Here is an 18,465-nt window from a genome sequence, read left to right on the forward strand (position 1 = left end):
TAATACCCCGCACTCTCGCCTTGAGCGGGGAAACACAGCTTCACCTAATGGAATTGTGTTGGGGTAATGGCCCTGCCGCTGCCGAATTTGAATACTGCATAGGAAACACGAATGGAAAAATTGATCAACCCAAATCACTGGAACGAATTGAGCCGTACCTTAAAACAAACGAGTCAGGAGCGTCCCCAAGGTACATTGAGGCGTTGTGGCTGGGCTCCCTTCCTCCCTCTCTCCCTCCTGGCTTCCTTCACTCCTTCCTTCACTCCTATCCTCCCATCTAGCTCTCTTCCCTCATTTTTATCTCTTTCCATTCTTCCTTTCCCTCCTTCAATCCCTCCCTCTTTCCCAAACTCCTTACTTTCCTCCTTCCTTTCTAGCTTCCTTCTATTCATCCTTTCTACCTTCCTTCCCTTCATCCTTCCCTCCCTCACTACTTACTTCGCTCCTTCCTTTTTTCCAATCATTATTTTTCTTTCTCCTTCCCTTCTTCCCGCCATTCTGCTTTTCCACCCACATCTCCCTTCCTCATCTTCTCCATTTCTTCCTGCTATTTTTCCTCCTCTCAGTTCTTCCTCCCATCTCCTATTTCCTACTTTTTCTTTGTCAAAAAGAAAAGATTGGAAAAAGAGAAGAAAGTTTATTAAAGCAGAAAAATAAATTTTGAAATTATCAGCTGCGAATGTGAGTCAAGAGAGAGAGAAAGAGAGAGAGAGAGAGAGAGAGAGAGAGAGAGAGAGAGAGAGAGAGAGAGAGAGAGAGAGAGAGAGAGACAGACAGACAGACAGACAGACAGACAGACAGACAGACAGACAGACAGACAGACAGACAGACAGACAGACAGACAGACAGACAGACAGAGATCTTTAGAAGTCAAAAATCTTGTGAGACAGGAAGCAGAAAGCTTGTAGAAGTCAACAAAAAGTCTACAAGCAGAAAAAATTCTACAAGAAGCCAAAAATCTTGTGAGACAAGAGTCAGGGACAACTGAACATTAATTCTGGCAAAAAGGTTTTCGTCTGGTCTTTGACTTTTGTTCTCTGGTAGATTATTCTAGTTCTGTCAGCCGACACGTGATCATGACAAGTATAAATTACAAAGGTTTTTCAGTATTCATACAGGAATACATGATGCGTTTATTTTGGCAGAGCTGGCCGTAAATGCCGAAATCTCTGGGAATAACATTAACTTCAACCCTTAGAGAATATACTCTTGAGAGATATACAGATTTCGGTGTACATATAGAAAGATTTGCTCTGGTATATACATCTCGCTTTGTATATACACTGGGGGATATACTTCTCTGTATATACACTAAGATATATACACCACTCGTTGTATGTGCACCGAGAAATATACACCGCTCGATGTATATTCACCTAGATATGCACTTCTCGGCGAATATACATCCAGGTGTATATATCACGTAATTCAGAATACTTCAAATATTTACTTTTTGACAGTAAATTAAACGTCTGTAAAAAATACATACACCGTGTAGATGGCAATGAAATAAACGAGAAAATGGTCAAAATTTAAATAATTTTTAATTCAGAGAGAGAGAGATGAAAGCAATACGGAGTATCGATCTGACAAGTTGTTCAGGTGATATGATGGTGGATCAGGTGGGACTTGGGACAATCCTTGACAAATGTAGTGGAACACTTTTAATGCTCGGTCGTGGCTGCTGCCTCTCTCCTCTCTCTCTCTCTCTCTCTCTCTCTCTCTCTCTCTCTCTCTCTCTCTCTCTCTCTCTCTCTACACAGGGTTTGAAAGGTTAGGTTAAGGATCCCTAACTTCTCTCTCTCTCTCTCTCTCTCTCTCTCTCTCTCTCTCTCTCTCTCTCTCTCTCTCTCTCCTCTCTCTCTCTCTCTCTCTCTCTCTCTCTCTCTCTCTCTCTCTCTCTCTCTCTCTCGCTACTGCAGTGCTTAAAGCAGCGAGCACACGAGCAGCGGGAGGCGCTGACGACACCTGCAGACACTGCACCCACAAAACCCCGTCTAGCATGATTACACTTCCTCCAGACGCAGGATAGCACCTGCTCCATACCTTATCGACTGCTTGAAGGTCATTAAGGCTGCATGTCACCTGAAAATCACCAACCAAGAGTAATTTAATCTCTAAAATGAAAACCAAAGTGAACTTTCAGCCTATAAACCCAGATATATACACATCTCTGTGTGAATACCTTGTATACAGTAAATAAAATCTGTTAAGTCCCACAGTTTAGAACCAGTGATAAATTCGGGCTGTGTTTGGTGGCCAACGAGTGACCACTAAATAAATTACATGGTTAAATACCTCACGCATTTGGTTAGCCACTAGTTAATAAGCAGTTTAATAATTAACATTGGCTTTGGTGAGTGTTGTTTGGTCCTGTCCTCTAAAATCGAGGTATATTGCGGTATTCCTGTTTTGCTATATCTCTGTCTTCACTCATTTATTTGCCCTTTTTTCTTATAAATTCCTCTGAATTTTTTGGTTCTTCTTACTCGATCTCAAGGGACTCGATATTGCAAAATTCAAGGTGTTTGACGAGGCGGGGATCGGAAACAAGGGAGCACAACCGGAAGTTAAATACGCAAGTGAGTCACAAAGACATTAGGAAGAATTAATTCAATCTCTGGGTGAATAGATGACCTATGGCAACAAATTCCATACGTAGATTTAAGGATGGGCACGGCAGCGCCCACGAGGCAGCAAATTTGTGAGACCACTCCTATGAGGTTTGGTAGAAGGGCCAGGATTATTATTATTATTATTATTATTATTATTATTATTATTATTATTATTATTATTATTATTGTTGTTGTTGTTGTTATTATTATTATTATTGTTATATTTTTCACAAAACGCGCCAAACCCGTGCAGGTCGTAATGAGGGGGGTGAAGCTATTGGCAAAGAGGAACAGTGTGACAAATAAACAAATGAGATCGCAAGAACAGTCAAAGTTGATGTCGTAATAAGTCATTTTCACTCAAAGAGTCATAGTGTTTAGATTGAAATTAACGCTTTTTGAAAGAAGAGCAGGCAACGAGAGAGCACCCAGGCCAGGCCAGGCCAGGCCAGGCCAGGCTAGGCCAGGCCAGGCCAGGCTAGGCCAGGCCAGGCTAGGCCAGGCCAGGCCAGGCGCTAGAAGTACAGCGAAATGGAATTTCACGTCCTCGTTGAATGATCCGTGCGCGTCATTCAGTGCCAGGAGTGGTGGAGGCTTCATCCTCCGTACACTAATCAGCCAACCAGGCTAAGAGAATATAGTCATTATGCTTCTCGAGAAAGTCAAGAAAAATCAAAGTTCTATTTGTGTCTGCTTCAGATGATCATTCAGTGTCTGAGTGTTTTAAATTTAAATATTGCAAAAATATTAGAGTACATGATCCCGTGAGTTAAATACCAGAAACGCAGTGTTATCATATAGACGATACAACAAAGGTTTAAATTCAAGAGGACATTTATTCAACCATTTTACCGCTTAATGAGCAAGGAAATCATTGCCCATTACGTCCACCTACTCCCCTACCTCCTCCTACATCCCCCTACATCCCCATACCTCCCCTACCTCCCCCTATCTCCCCCTACCTTCCCTTACCTCCCCCTACCTCCCCCTACCTTCCCCTACCTTCCCCTACATCCCACTACCTCCCCCTACCTCCCCCTACCTCCCCTTCCTCCCCCTACCTCCCCCTACCTCCCCCTACCTCCCCTTCCTCCCCCTACCTCCCCCTACCTCCCCTTCCTCCCCCTACCTCCTCCTACCTCCCCCTACCTTCCCCTACCTCCCCCTACCTCCCCCTTCCTCCCCTACCTCCCCCTACATCCCCCTACCTCCCCCTACCTCCCCCTACCTTCCCCTACCTCCCCCTACCTCCCCCTACCTCCACCTACCTCCCCCTACCTCCACCACTATCTCTGCACGGCTGACGGAGGAGGTAGTATGTGGGAGGAATCAGAGTTTCAGTGTAATATCATCACGGCTCATTGGGCAGTGCAATAATCTTCTTTATTCGGCAGCCTCGCCGCCTCCTGTCATTGATCTGTGGTTAAGGAAGGAAGGTGTGCAGACTTTCTCAGCCTTTATATCAATAACTGTGTAAACGATAGTTTATCTCGATTGCACTGAGGCTCGTCTAAAGTGCACACTGGTAATGTCTAGCACCTACACCGAGCTTTGGTTGACTAGGAAAGAGTAAAAGGAAAAGTGTGTCCATCTAACTTGTCTTACTGCCTAACACAGAGTGCCTCTTCAACTAAGAACAACAGTGTGTTAGTCATTGATGCTATATGACCGGTTCAGTTTTTAGGATTTCCACTAGAATGCCTATTTAGTTAGTAATTAACAAAGCTTATTTAGTTAGTAATTAACAAATGTCAAGCTTGTTGTATACAACTTAAGTGCGAGGCTTAACTGCAAGACTCTACGCTTCGTGCACAGCATTAATTAAGCTGGAAGGCTTATAGCACAGTATCAACCTAACTGGAAGATTCCTTCCTCAGTGCATAGCGTCAAGTAAACTGGTAGATGCCAAGCTTAGTGCTTAGCATCAGCTTTAAGACATAATAAGGTGAGTTGATTTGACGCACAATATCTTCGGAGTCCCAGAAGGTTGTTGGCCAGGTCCCTGCACGACACTCCTCATTACTCCTTGCTCGGGGACAAAGTGCCAGCCGTTATCTAGCCGGGAGTCGCGTCGGAATGCCACATGACCGTCGCCTTCCCACGTTGTGGTGTCATCACATGACTATAACTTACTCATGTCATGGTGTCACACGACCACAACCTCCACACATCGTGGTGTCACACGACCACAACCTCTACACGTCGTGGTGTCGTCACACGACTATAACTTCCCCAGCTGTGTACTTGAAGATTGAGACACTTATGCAACATATGGGAATCTTTATTCAGGAAACGTTTCGCCACACAGTGGCTTCATCAGTCCAGTACAAAGCAGAAGGTGTAAGGAGAGGAGGAGTTTGAGGTAATCAGTCCCTCAGCCTGGAGTCGATGTGTTCAGTCCATCAATCTTGTATAATGTACAGCATAGGGCCGTAGATGTGGCTTATATACTGTAGTCAGGTGAGGTGAAGCAGGAGGAGGCGGGGTCATAGTGGTACCATCCACTAGTCGAAGTAAGTCTTCGTCCAAAGGTTGGACAAGTGTTGAAGAATTCTTTATAACAAGATCATGGGATGGTACCACTATGACCCCGCCTCCTGCTTCACCTCACCTGACTACAGTATATAAGCCACGTCTACGGCTCTGTGCTGTACATTCTACAAGATTGATGGACTGAACACATCGACTCCAGGCTGAGGGACTGATTACCTCAAACTCCTCCTCCCTTTACACCTTCTGCTTTGTATTGGACTGATGAAGCCACTGTGTGGCGAAACGTTTCCTGAATAAAGATTCCCATATGTTGCATAAGTGTCTCAATCTTCAACTTGTCGGTTTTTCAAACCATTTATCACAGCTGTAAGCTTAGAGATGTAAAAGCATCTCTCGTGATCTGAGGTGATGCTAAAACGTTCAAAAATAAGATAAGAGGAGTTGAACATGAGAGCATCGCATGAGGCAATACGAAGGTAAAACCCACATGACAAGAGAAACTCGAGACAAAGAAAGATTAGTGTACTTCAACCTCCAACTGAGATCGTCTTCATCCACCTCAAGAGGATCCCCGGAGATTTTTTATAGTGTTGTAATCGTTACCGTACTTCACCAATAGGCGCTTACGGGCTTAGCGTTCCCCCATGATTATAATAATTCACCAATAGGCTTGCGAATTACGAAACTGCCTTATGTAATGTTGCTGAATGCTTCAAAATCTATTATATTATTTTTTAGCCATTATTTATTAAAGCCTTTCTTTGTGTTTCTTTTTTTTTACACTCAAGAGAAAATCTTTCCAGAAGTGGGTGATGATAACTCTCTCAGTGGTGAAGCAGCCGCTGTCTGTGATGAATCAAAGACGGAAAAGACTCGCCATATAAGAACATAAGAAACAAGGAACACTGCAACAGGCCTACTGACCCATGCGGAGCACGTCCATGTTCCCCCTCCCCCCGGATTAGACCAATGACTCCCCCCCCCCGGATTAGCCCAATGACCCACTCAGTCTGGTCACCTCCACTCAAGGATGGAGCACGGCACCAGACCCAGCAGCACAAGCTAGTCAGGTCCAACTCACACCCACCCACACCCACATATGTATTTATCTAACCTATTTTTAAAACTACACAACGTTTTAGCCTGAATAACTGTACTCGGGAGTTTGTTCCACTCATCCACAACTCTATTACCAAACCAGTGCTTTCCTATATCCCTCCTGAATCTGAATTTTTCCAACTTGAAACCATTGCTGCGAGTCCTGTCTTGGCTGGAAATTTTCAGCACGCTATTTACATCCTCTTTATTTATTCATGTTTTCCATTTATACAACTCAATTATATCCCCCCTAATTCGAGAGAGTGAAGATTCAGGGCCCTCAGTCTATCCTTATAGGGAAGATTTCTGATACATGGGATCATCTTTGTCATCCTCCTCTGTACGTTTTCCAGAGCATTTATATCCATTCTGTAATACGGTGACCAGAACTGAGCAGCATAGTCTAAATGAGGCCTAACCAAGGATATATAGAGTTGAAGAACAACCTGAGGACTTCTATTATTTATACTTCTAGATATGAAACCAAGAATTCTGTTAGCTTTATTGCGAACACTAATGCACTGTTGTCTTGGTTTTAGATTACTGCTAACCAGAACTCCTAAATCCTTTTCCCAATCAGTAGTATTAAGATCTACATTATTTAGTTTATATGTCGCATGGTTATTTAACTGTCCAACATTTAGAACTTTGCATTTGTCAATATTAAACTGCATCTGCCACTTCTCCGACCATTGCATCAGTTTATTCAAATCATCCTGGAGTGCTCTAGTGTCCTCATTAGAATAAATTGGACGACCTATTTTGATGTCATCAGCAAATTTGCTTATGTCGCTATTTATTCCCTCATCTATGTCGTTTATGTAAATTGTGAACAACAACGGGCCCAACACTTACCCCTGAGGAACACCGCTTGTGACGTGCCCCCATTCTGATTTCTTCCCATTTATGCAAACTCTCTGCTGTCTATTTGTCAGCCATGCCTCTACCCAGGAAAAAATTTCTCCTCCTATTCCGTGTGCCTTATCATATAATATAGGCTTACCTTGTTATTTTATTACCAGACCACACAGTATTGTGAGGTCTGACTTGCAGTGGCTAGCACTGCCTACTTTATCACAGGCCTCCTCTGGCCTGAAATGTTTGTAAGTAATATCGCTTGTTCTACGAATTGTATGTATACACATATATATCGTGCCGAATAGGTAAAACTGGTCAATTAGCAAAAAAATCATTTAAAATTAAGTCTTTTTCTATAATATTCTCTTATACATACGTTTAAAGATATACTTTTTTCATTTATATTAACGTAAAAAATAATAATTTTGTACCAAAAGAACCTTAAAAAACTTATCCAACCTTATTGTAACAAGCGCAATTTAATTTAGCGTAATCCAGCTAAATATGTTTTAGATAAGTTTACAATAATTTAATAATAAACAAACACAATGAAATATATTTTTTTCGTTAGATTCAGAATGATTTTCGCAAAATTACTGCATACACAAATTTTTTGTTGCCTTATTCGGCAAGAACAGCGTTGCTATTGAAGCCAAAATCACAAATTTTTCCTGTTCGGTACGATATATATATATATATATATATATATATATATATATATATATATATATATATATATATATATATATATATATATATATATATATATATATATATATATATATATATATATATATATATGTGTGTGTGTGTGTGTGTGTGTGTGTGTGTGTGTGTGTGTGTGTGTGTGTGTGTGTACTTATGCAGGTATATTGGTTTGTGTATAAATATGTTTATTTAGAGAGGGTTAACATTATTACTTCGCTTCCTCTAGTGATTGTTGGGTTGTTCAGTGTCTAAACTTAGTCACTGTCAGGTGTCCTGGGTTCTAAGTGGTTCGCAACAAGCTCACACAAGATTGGTTCAGTTTCTGCACTCACAAGGTGAGAAACTAGTTGTTTTATTATGTGGTTATGGCTCTCATGTCTCCGTTTATGTGGGCCATTGGGCCACCAGCAGCAACAACCTGGTTACCCAGGTAAGCGCTAGATAAGCCTGACTCAAGGCCGGGCTGCGTTAGTAGGAAAACTCTAGGAACCCATCAGAGGTATATCAAGAGTATAATTGTCCTCTTTTGTTCTGACGTCTTCGTCGACGTTCCAGGGTTCTGACGTCCTCATCGACGCTCTTGTGTTCTAACGTCTTCGTTCATGTTCCTAGGTTCCGACGTCTTCGTCGGTATTCCTGGTTTCTGACTTCATCGACGTTCCTGGATTCTGACGTCTCCACTGACGTTCCTAAGATCTGACGTCTTCATCCACGTTCCTTGGTTCTGACGTCTCCATTGACGTTCTTGGGTTCTTACGTCATCATCGACGTTCCTGTCTCCGTCATCTTAGTTTTTGATCCGTGAAGGTGCTGAGTCTTCTAGTGAAGGGTCCACCACGCTGCCGTCCTGAGGGAGGCCGAGCGGAGCATCGATATTGGATGGTAGCAAACGTGGTGACTATTGGTGAGGGAATTATATTTATTCCATACAAAACTCCCCAAATCATGTATGCAATCGTGTTATTACGATTGCATACATGATTAACTTTTCTACCCAAGAAAGCAATTGCCTCATGCACCCTCAGGTTCTCTGCAGAAGTTTAGGGTTTTAAACCTTACAACATGCACGTAAACACTGACATCCACGCTGCACTTACGTAGTTGTTTCACTTATGAGACAAGTACTACAGTGGTCTATAGTTCCTCAACACGATCCCACAAAAGTAGCTAACCCTGTCATGTTAAATTATGTTGGCTGAATAATTTTGTTGCATCTGTACCTTCCTAAGGTGGTTACTACTACAGTTCCTGTGTACTGATGCACGTCACTAACTAACATTATACTTATGCACCAATTACATATTCCTTCACAGCTCCAGATTATGTCATAATCTTCCTGTCCACATTAGTAACGTTTTAAAGTTCTCGACAAACGTTTTATTTCTACCAAGTGATGTTTGTCTCGATCCCGGTCCTGAGAGATCAGCATCCACGTGCTGGACAAATCTCTCTATACCAAAATCCGCTGTGAAAATCCGGATGAATACGTTAATCTTTTCAGTAGAGAGGTACCTTGATGCCGGTGCAAGGCTCTTAACTCAAGGAATTAGGGATACCCTCTCATTCCTCGGATCAGATTCGATTGCCTCCCGTTTCGCCCCTGGCGCTGTATGACTCCCACGGGTTTGACGCGGTCAGATGAATATTATAGCACACAAAAAACGAGCAAAACTGTACAGTAAAATAATTCCATTTTTCTGTCTTTCAGCTGTAGGAAAGACCTTTGTTCTTACTCACAACTTGGGTCCAGTTCTTAACAATTGTGCCCAAACTTTTCCTATCTTAGGCTATAGCGAGAGTCTTGGGTAAAGTTTGGCCCTCATGATTTTTTTTCCCAATACTCATTCCTTTGGTCTTCCTTCTTGCCTCCTCATACATATCTCAGGGTCTTTATGAGGCCGGAGGATCAAGCCCACAGCCTTCCTTGCGTTGAACAGTCCACACGAATTTAGCGCTTCTTGAAAAATTTCTATTTTTTTTATACCATCTACGTCAGGTGCACAAGCAAGACGTGTATTCAGAGCTTCCAAAACACCAGATGAAATTTGACTCCGTTGTTTTAAATGTGATTTGTTGTGTCGCTTCGTTCATAGTGCGTGACGCATGTATTGTGACACTTGGTCTGTAAGGTGTGTGACGCATGTATTGTGACACTTGGTCTGTAAGGTGTGTGACGCATGTGTTGTGACACTTGGTCTGTAAGGTGTGTGACGCATGTGTTGTGACACTTGGTTTGTAAGGTGTGTGACGCATGTGTTGTGACACTTGGTTTGTAAGGTGTGTGACGCATGTGTTGTGACACTTGGTCTGTAAGGTGTGTGACGCATGTGTTGTGACACTTGGTCTGTAAGGTGTGTGACGCATGTGTTGTGACACTTGATTTGTAAGGTGTGTGACGCATGCGTTGTGACACTTGGTCTGTAAAGTGTGTGACGCATGTGTTGTAACACTTGGTTTGCAAGGTGTGTGACGCATGTGTTGTAACACTTGGTTTGTAAGGTGCGTGACGCATGTGTTGTGACACTTGGTTTGTAAGGTGTGTGACGCATGTGTTGTAACACTTGGTTTGCAAGGTGTGTGACGCATGTGTTGTAACACTTGGTTTGCAAGGTGTGTGACGCATGTGTTGTAACACTTGGTTTGTAAGGTGCGTGACGCATGTGTTGTGACACTTGGTTTGTAAGGTGTGTGACGCATGTGTTGTAACACTTGGTTTGTAAGGTGTGTGACGCATGTGTTGTAACACTTTGTTTGCAAGGTGTGTGACGCATGTGTTGTAACACTTTGTTTGCAAGGTGTGTGACGCATGTGTTGTAACACTTGGTTTGTAAGGTGTGTGACGCATGTGTTCAATGACTCGTGAGGTTGGTCATGCGTAAGTGAATTCGTCAGGGACCGCCATTTAACATGGGTCTTTGTCATCTGATGGCCGCCCGTTCTAGTGTCGTGGCCCCCTTAGCGAGAGTGTGCGCTACTGCAGGCGCTGGTGGCTACTAACGCTCATGAGAGTGTGGCATCTGGTGGCCCTGTGTGGCCTTAGAGATGCGTTAAGTGTGCATTATCTAAGATGTGAATGCGTCCAGAATTGCAATTTCTCTTCTCATTTACTCCGCACCGTACACGAACACATACACGCATACACACACAACCTCCAAGACAGACACACACACACACACACTCAACCTCCAAGACAGACACACACACACACACACACACACAGTGGAAAACAAGGCAGCTAAACAACAAAAGCATAAAAAACTGTGACACTGGCTAAAATGACAGTGTGGCTCAGTTGGCCGACAATTTGTCCTGGAGTCGTTGGACCCGAGGCGGCATCTGCTCGCTCCCCGACGCTGCAAATCGGGACAATCAAACCACCTAGTTGGTTTGTTCCTGACTGGCCCCCCGATTTACGAGCGAATTTGTTGCCAGACGCCGCCAGTTATCTTGATTAAACGATGATTAGATGTTTTTGTTGTGCCCTGACTTGTTATTGGATGAGAGGTTTATGTTGGGTTCAGGGTTTATGCTGGAGAGGCCAGGGTTTGTGCTGAAGGGACCAGGGTTTGTGTTGGAGGGACCAGGGTTGTATTGGAGGGAGCAGGGTTGTATTGGAGGGACCAGGGTTTGTGCTGGAGGGACCAGGGTTTGTGTTTGAGGGACCAGGGTTTATGTTGGAGAGACCAAGGTTTGTGCTGGAGGGACCAGGGTTGTATTGGAGGGAGCAGGGTTGTATTGGAGGGACCAGGGTTTGTGCTGGAGGGACCGGGTTTGTGTTGGAGGGACCAGATTTTGTGTTGGAGGAACCAGGGTTTGTGTTGGAGGGACCAGGGTTGTATTGGAGGGACCAGGGTTGTATTGGAGAGACCAGGGTTTGTGTTGGAAGGACCAGGGTTTGTGTTGGAGGGACCAGGGTTTGTGTTGGAAGAACCAGGGTTTGTGTTGGAGGGACTAGGGTTGTATTGGAGGGATCAAGGTTTGTGTTGGACTGACCAGGGTTGTATTGGAGGGATCAAGGCTTGTGTTAGAGGGACCAGGGTTTGTGTTGGAGGGACCAGGGTTTGTGTTGGAAAAACCAGGGTTTGTGTTGGAGGGACCAGGGTTGTATTGGAGGGACCAGGGTTTGTGTTGGAGGGACCAGTGTTCGTGTTGGAGGGACCAGGGTTATATTGGAGGGACCAGGCTTGTGTTGGAGGGACCGGGTTTGCGTTGGATGGACCAGGGGATGTGTTGGAGGGACCAGGGTTGTATTGGAGGGACCAGGGTTGTATTAGAGGGACCGGGTTGTATTAGAGGGACCGGGTTGTATTAGAGGGACCGGGTTGTATTAGAGGGACCGGGGCTATGTGCTGGAGGATTATTACAACCCAGGAGTCCAAAAGGCCTGTTATCCTGGGTGTAAAGGGAGCAAAATGAACACAGCAGAAAACTTTTGACTTATATTATCCTTCACCAATTTAGAACAGCAGTATGTACACTATAAACACTATGTACAGTGATAGGTATTAGTGCACTCCACGGTAAGCAAGGCAGAATAGAAGCCACAAGAGAGCAGACCGTGCTTCAACCAGCTCGAGAATGGGAATGACGAGGGCAGACAGGAGAGTGGTACCCACATAACCTCTGCGATTGCCAAAACCATCTTCTTATTGGCTGGAACCTGGTTACTAGTTGAACGACGGGGAGATAGCCTGTAAAAGAGGGTGTGTACATGCGCCGAATAAAGGTTACGTACTCTTTGCATGCCACAAGGATGGACTAGGGTCTGTGTTGAAGGAGGAGCAGGAGGATTGTTATGGACTTGTTAATATGTTGTCTGAGATGAGATGATCTGTTTCCAAAATAATATTAGTCTATATAAAAAGAACACAACTTTTTTGCAGCTAATTTATTTAGCCTTTAGGGATTACCAACAAACCCCTGGCAGTCTTCAAGCTGGCACTGGACAAGCACCTAAAGTCGGTTCCTAACCAGCCGGGATGTGGCTCATACGTTGGTTTGCGTGCAGCCAGCAGCAACAGCCTGGTTGATCAGGCTCTGATCCACCAGGAGGCCTGGTCACAGACCGAGCCGCGGGGGCGTTGACCCCCGGAACTCTCTCCAGGTAAACTCCAGATAGCTGTCAGGTACACTGTTTAACGTATAACATCAGTTATATTTCTTTCGCCTAAGGCAATTATCATCACTTGTTAAAGCTCCACACTGAGCGAAACGTTGTCCCAATAAAAGCTTTTATTGGCATGGTGTTTTTATCATATTAAGGATTAGCTTCCAGGGTTAGATGGTTTGAGTTTTCAGTTTATTGTCGACTAAACGAGCAACACCAGTGCACCACCAGGCAAGAATATTTTAATCTTTGAACTAGGGATTAAAATATTATCTTAGTGTATATGGTCTGACGTACATAACTGAGAAAACATTGCTTAGGTATATATATATATATATATATATATATATATATATATATATATATATATATATATATATATATATATATATATATATATATATATATATATATATATATATATATATATATATATACATATATATATATATATATATATGTACATATATATACATATATATATATACAGTCATATATATATATATATATATATATATATATATATATATATATATATATATATATATATATATATTATTTATGCGATAGGATACTTTGTATCTTTATGAATATTCTCAAAGTAATCCTTGTCTTATTTATTATCTTCCCTGGTTACTTTGAATGTAACTAAGGAACTAACACTGGCTCCAGCTCGACCCATTGCACGAGGATAAAAAGGCCAATTTTCTCTCTGCTTTAGATCGCTTTACCTAAAGTTTTGTAAAGTAGTTATTGCCCCTCCCCCCTTAAATGGGACCGGGGGCCGGAGGAAAGAAAAAGAAAGACCTTGGAAACTCGAAGTCTTTGAACGCAGCATAAGTGGTTTTTCGAGGATGTTTTTGGTCATTTATATTTGCGGGATAACGGTAAACCTGTAGGGATCATGCTGCTCCTGTAGGGATAGAAAATTGTTCAGGTTCGATCCCAGAAAGGTAAGGAAATCTCCACTTCCTTGCATGAGGATTCCCTTCACCAGCATCAACACAACCTGTCTGGCTGGAATTATTCACAAGGGACCTACAATTTCGAGAAATAATAGAAAACGATCCAACAGGAACCACAGTTCAGGTTGGGATAGAACTCATGGCAAGTGAGTCGCAAAACTCCACCAGTACCGTGGTTTGTGTCCAGTCACGTTATTACGATTTCGTGAGTTACTGAAGACGATGTTTCGATCCCTCTTGGACTGATTACTCACGGTTTGACAAAGTTCCAGGAATAACCGAAACTTCGTGTTATGTTTCCCTCACAGAGAAGATCTGCACTCACTGGAGGGCCACAGTGCAACTAGTGCCACTATGAGCTGGCACGATCACTCATATTGCCCAGACATTTTCCCAAATATAGTTTTTGGGGATATTTATAAGGAATAACCGGTTATGCAGTTGTATGTGTACGTAAACAGTGTTTTGTTGTTGCTGCTGTTATTGGCGTTATTATTGCTGTTTATATTCCTTTTATTATTGCTTTTGTTGTTGCTTTTGCTTTGTTGCTATTTTAATTATTATATTTGTGGAAGCCCTCATTACGTATTAGCTGCACATCACCATGAGGAATGGGTGTCGTAGGGTTCGTTATGGATTTAAAGTAACAACGCAAACGTAGGATGTCTTGGTAACGTATATTAAGATGCTAAATAAGGAGAGCACCAGGCCTGACCTGTCTCCTCTGCTAACCTGTCTTGAACTGACGCCCAGTGACCGGAGGGCATTCAAAGAGTAACGCGTGACGTCAAGCTGTGGTCAGCAATGAGGCACGTAACGGTCTAATGTAGGAATGCAGTGACTGTAACGGTTACTGGTATAGCTGGACAGGGAAGCTGGTATAACATAGCTGGGAATAACTACACAAGTATATTACATAGGGAAATCAGTAACACTACTGACATGGGATCAAGAACCTTTTCCCAGCCTCTAGGCACCTACCCATGATAGGAGTGTTGTTATGGGTATTGATGGTGGACAGGGGGATGGGTAGCAGGTTGCATGCGTCCCCGGGGCGCTGTCTATGGGGGTACACCCATCACTTTCTTTACCTCTCCTCCATTACCTTGACTAACGGCTCACTACCTCTCATAAGAGACTCCTGCATCTGACTCACTACCTCTCATAAGAGACTCCTGCATCTGACTCACTACCTCTCATAAGAGACTCCTGCATCTGACTCACTACCTCTCATAAGAGACTCCTGCATCTGACTCACTACCTCTCATAAGAGACTCCTGCATCTGACTCACTACCTCTCATAAGAGACTCCTGCATCTGACTCACTACCTCTCATAAGAGACTCCTGCATCTGACTCACTACCTCTCATAAGAGACTCCTGCATCTGACTCACTACCTTTCATAAGAGACTCCTGCATCTGACTCACTACCTCTCATAAGAGACTCCTGCATCTGACTCACTACCTCTCATCCTCTTTAAAAAATAAAGGATCGTATTTTCACATCTTATGATAAAGTAACATCACTGGTTATAGTTGGTGAATGGGGCTTTAAAGCCTATGGACGGCACGAGGGTCATTAAGACTGCACATAACCTTGTCAACACCAGACAAGAATACTTTAAACTCTAAAATAGGGATTAAACTCTTAGCATATATACGCTGAGAGAAATACACCTCTCAGGGTGTATATCCTGTGTTAACAACACAGGATATACACCCTGATAAATGATAAATGCTTCCTAGCCCAATATTTAGCCAAATAACTTATAACACAGATCAAGAGAACAATATAACATCTTCATAATGATTATATTATGCAATAAAATCTTTTTATATAATTGCATAATTTATATCATAAATCCTTTTAAAAATATATATAGCGGTTAATGTCATCATTTCTTAAAAAATATATAAATGTTATTAGAATCGTTTGGAAGAAAATATACATTTAAAGATCAAACCACCGTAACCAAAGATGTAGAATCTCTAGCTGTTCCAGGGAGAGTCTGGTGTCGCCTTCTTGGCCCGCTTTTTATAGGCACACTCAAAACGCCTTAGAAATTTCTGAATCACATTTGCCTGGGGAGTTACCCTCCTCCGCGCCTCACACCATCTGCAAATGGATCACCGGTGAACTAAAAAAAAATATATATCTTGGTATATTTGTGAGTGTTTAGTAGCCTGCCAGGTCTACAGTGCTGCCTCAGTGCTCTTACGACAGCTATTATTAACAGCAAGAGGAGCGGCAGGAGCAAGAGAAGGAGCAGACGAAGCTGCAGGACAAAGAAAAGAAGCGATAGCTGCAGAAACAATAGGAGTAGGAAGAACAGAATAGGGGAGAGGAGGGAGAGCAGGAAAAGCAGTATAATCAAGAGCAGAAGAATGAAGAGTTGGAGCAGCATAAGCAGAAAGAAAAGTAGGACAAGGAGGAGGAGGAGGAAGCCAGCATTATTACCTATTGTAAACTCACTGGCAAGGCGGGCCGAGATTTCTTGCAGGATTGACTCAATATAATCTTGGTGGCATCAGCGTTTCTACACTTTACTCTGTCTTGCAGAGCATCTTATTCGAGCCAGATGTTTCTCTTGGCCTCGGGAACCCATAAGAAATGTTCTCCAGAGCTCCAGCTTGCTCGTAAAGAAAACTATTATAGTTATTACAAACACTACAAATAGAGAGAGAGGATATATACCTCGACACGATTAAAGCCTCTGCTTCTGCTGGCAGAGGGAAGGGAGCCTGGCAGACTTCCAGTCAATCAAAAGCTGAGCAAAATAAGAAGAAAACCCGTAATCCGGTTATTATTCTCTCAGCATCGAAATGGGAACGAACACGGAACCAATTGCGCTTTTATTTGGGTTGGATCCTATTATTGACGGTCGGTATCGTGGAGTCGGAGCGCTCCTATGTGGCGTTTAATCGCTTTTCCATTCTCCTGAACCACTTCGGAGAATGATCGAATCACTCGCCCGCGAAAAGATTACGCGCGAAAAACAAGATGTGTCTGGGCGAAGTTGGTGATGGGGGAGATTTTATTTGTTATTGCATTGTTTGTCGCCCATATCGCTAAGAGTCTCGCCAACGATTATATAGACGTCATCCCGGGAAGCAACTGTGTCTGGAGGAGATCACGAGGTTGAGTGAGGTGAATCATGATCATGAAGAATAAGTGTGATACCAATATTCACTGTTTGTTATGTACGGTATGACTATCAACTGATGTTTTTGTCTGCCGTGTGCACAAAAAATGCTCATCTCCCACCTTCCCCACTCTGCCTCCCTCATTTTCCTCCCCTCCTACCAACACCCTCAATCTACCCCTCCCACAAACCTTTTCCCCAACCCCCCGCCTCCTCTTCCCCCTCCTACATCCTTCTACCTCCACCCATCCTCGTTCAACACATTGTTGAGGGAGACTTGCCATCGGCGGGTAGGTACCTGTGATGACTGCACGAGGAGTCATTAAGATGGAGAGAGAGCGATCATGAGTGCACCTCCAGGAGACCTGCAGCAGCTATCTTAAGTGCATCGATGAGCTGGAGGATGTCTCTTAACTCCAGCAGTAATACGCGGGTCTAAGCGATAGTTTGGGACGCCTCCTGACGGTGATACACACACACACACACACACACACACACACACACACACACACACACACACACACACACACACACACACACACACACACACACACGCACACACACACACACACATCCATGGACCAACACACAGCCAGTTCCACTTTTATTGCCGATAGCCCGTTACTGATTTGCATATCCATTCTACTAATGTACGGAGGTGCGAATTGATCGGAATAGATTAAACGTGAAAATTGATGGTTTCCCGCACGGTACTGGACAGGATTACGTGGCTTTATTTCTCAAGGTCACGACAGGGAAAAAAAATATGAACGACGTTGTCGAGAGGAATGTTTATTGGTCGCAATTTTCCTAATCGCGCGTTTCTCCTAAGTTTGTTTTCATCTCCCCAAGACTCCTGCAAAGGAGAGAGGAGTTCCCTGATGCTGGCGATATCTTCCTGATCCAGGAGATATACGGCTCCTATAGGCTTACCTACATACATAGAGGGTATTCCGGGGGTCAACGCCCCCGTGGCCCAGTCTATGACCAGGCCTAGCTTATCACTTTCTGTGAATCTAATAACGATAAAATAGTATAATAATTCAAAATTCATTATTTATTATTATTATTATTATTATTATTATTATTATTATTATTATTATTATTATTATTATTATTATTATTATTAAGAACATGAATGTCCCAAGGAGGATTGGAAGGAGAGATTGAGGATGTTAAATCATGGAAGGTTAAGTATGTAACTGACTTGTGTGAACGTGCTACCTCGGAGTGGTGACAAAAATGTGTTTCTTATGAGGATTTGGCGTGCTGTTGGAGTGTGAGCATGGCAATGTTTATGAAATGAATCAGAGAAACCTCTTAAGAGAACTCAAGTCCTGGAGATGGCAAGTTCAGTGGCTGTGGCAACAACCTAAAGGAGGCGGATAGAAATGATTCGTTTCGGATGGTCATTCAATGGTGATGTTCGCACACTTCTGGCGATTATTGAATGAGTGTGAATATGTTTCCTCTTTGTG

This window comes from Cherax quadricarinatus, chromosome 15 (genome assembly GCF_038502225.1).
Source record: "Cherax quadricarinatus isolate ZL_2023a chromosome 15, ASM3850222v1, whole genome shotgun sequence".
In the NCBI taxonomy this organism is placed as follows: domain Eukaryota; kingdom Metazoa; phylum Arthropoda; class Malacostraca; order Decapoda; family Parastacidae; genus Cherax; species Cherax quadricarinatus.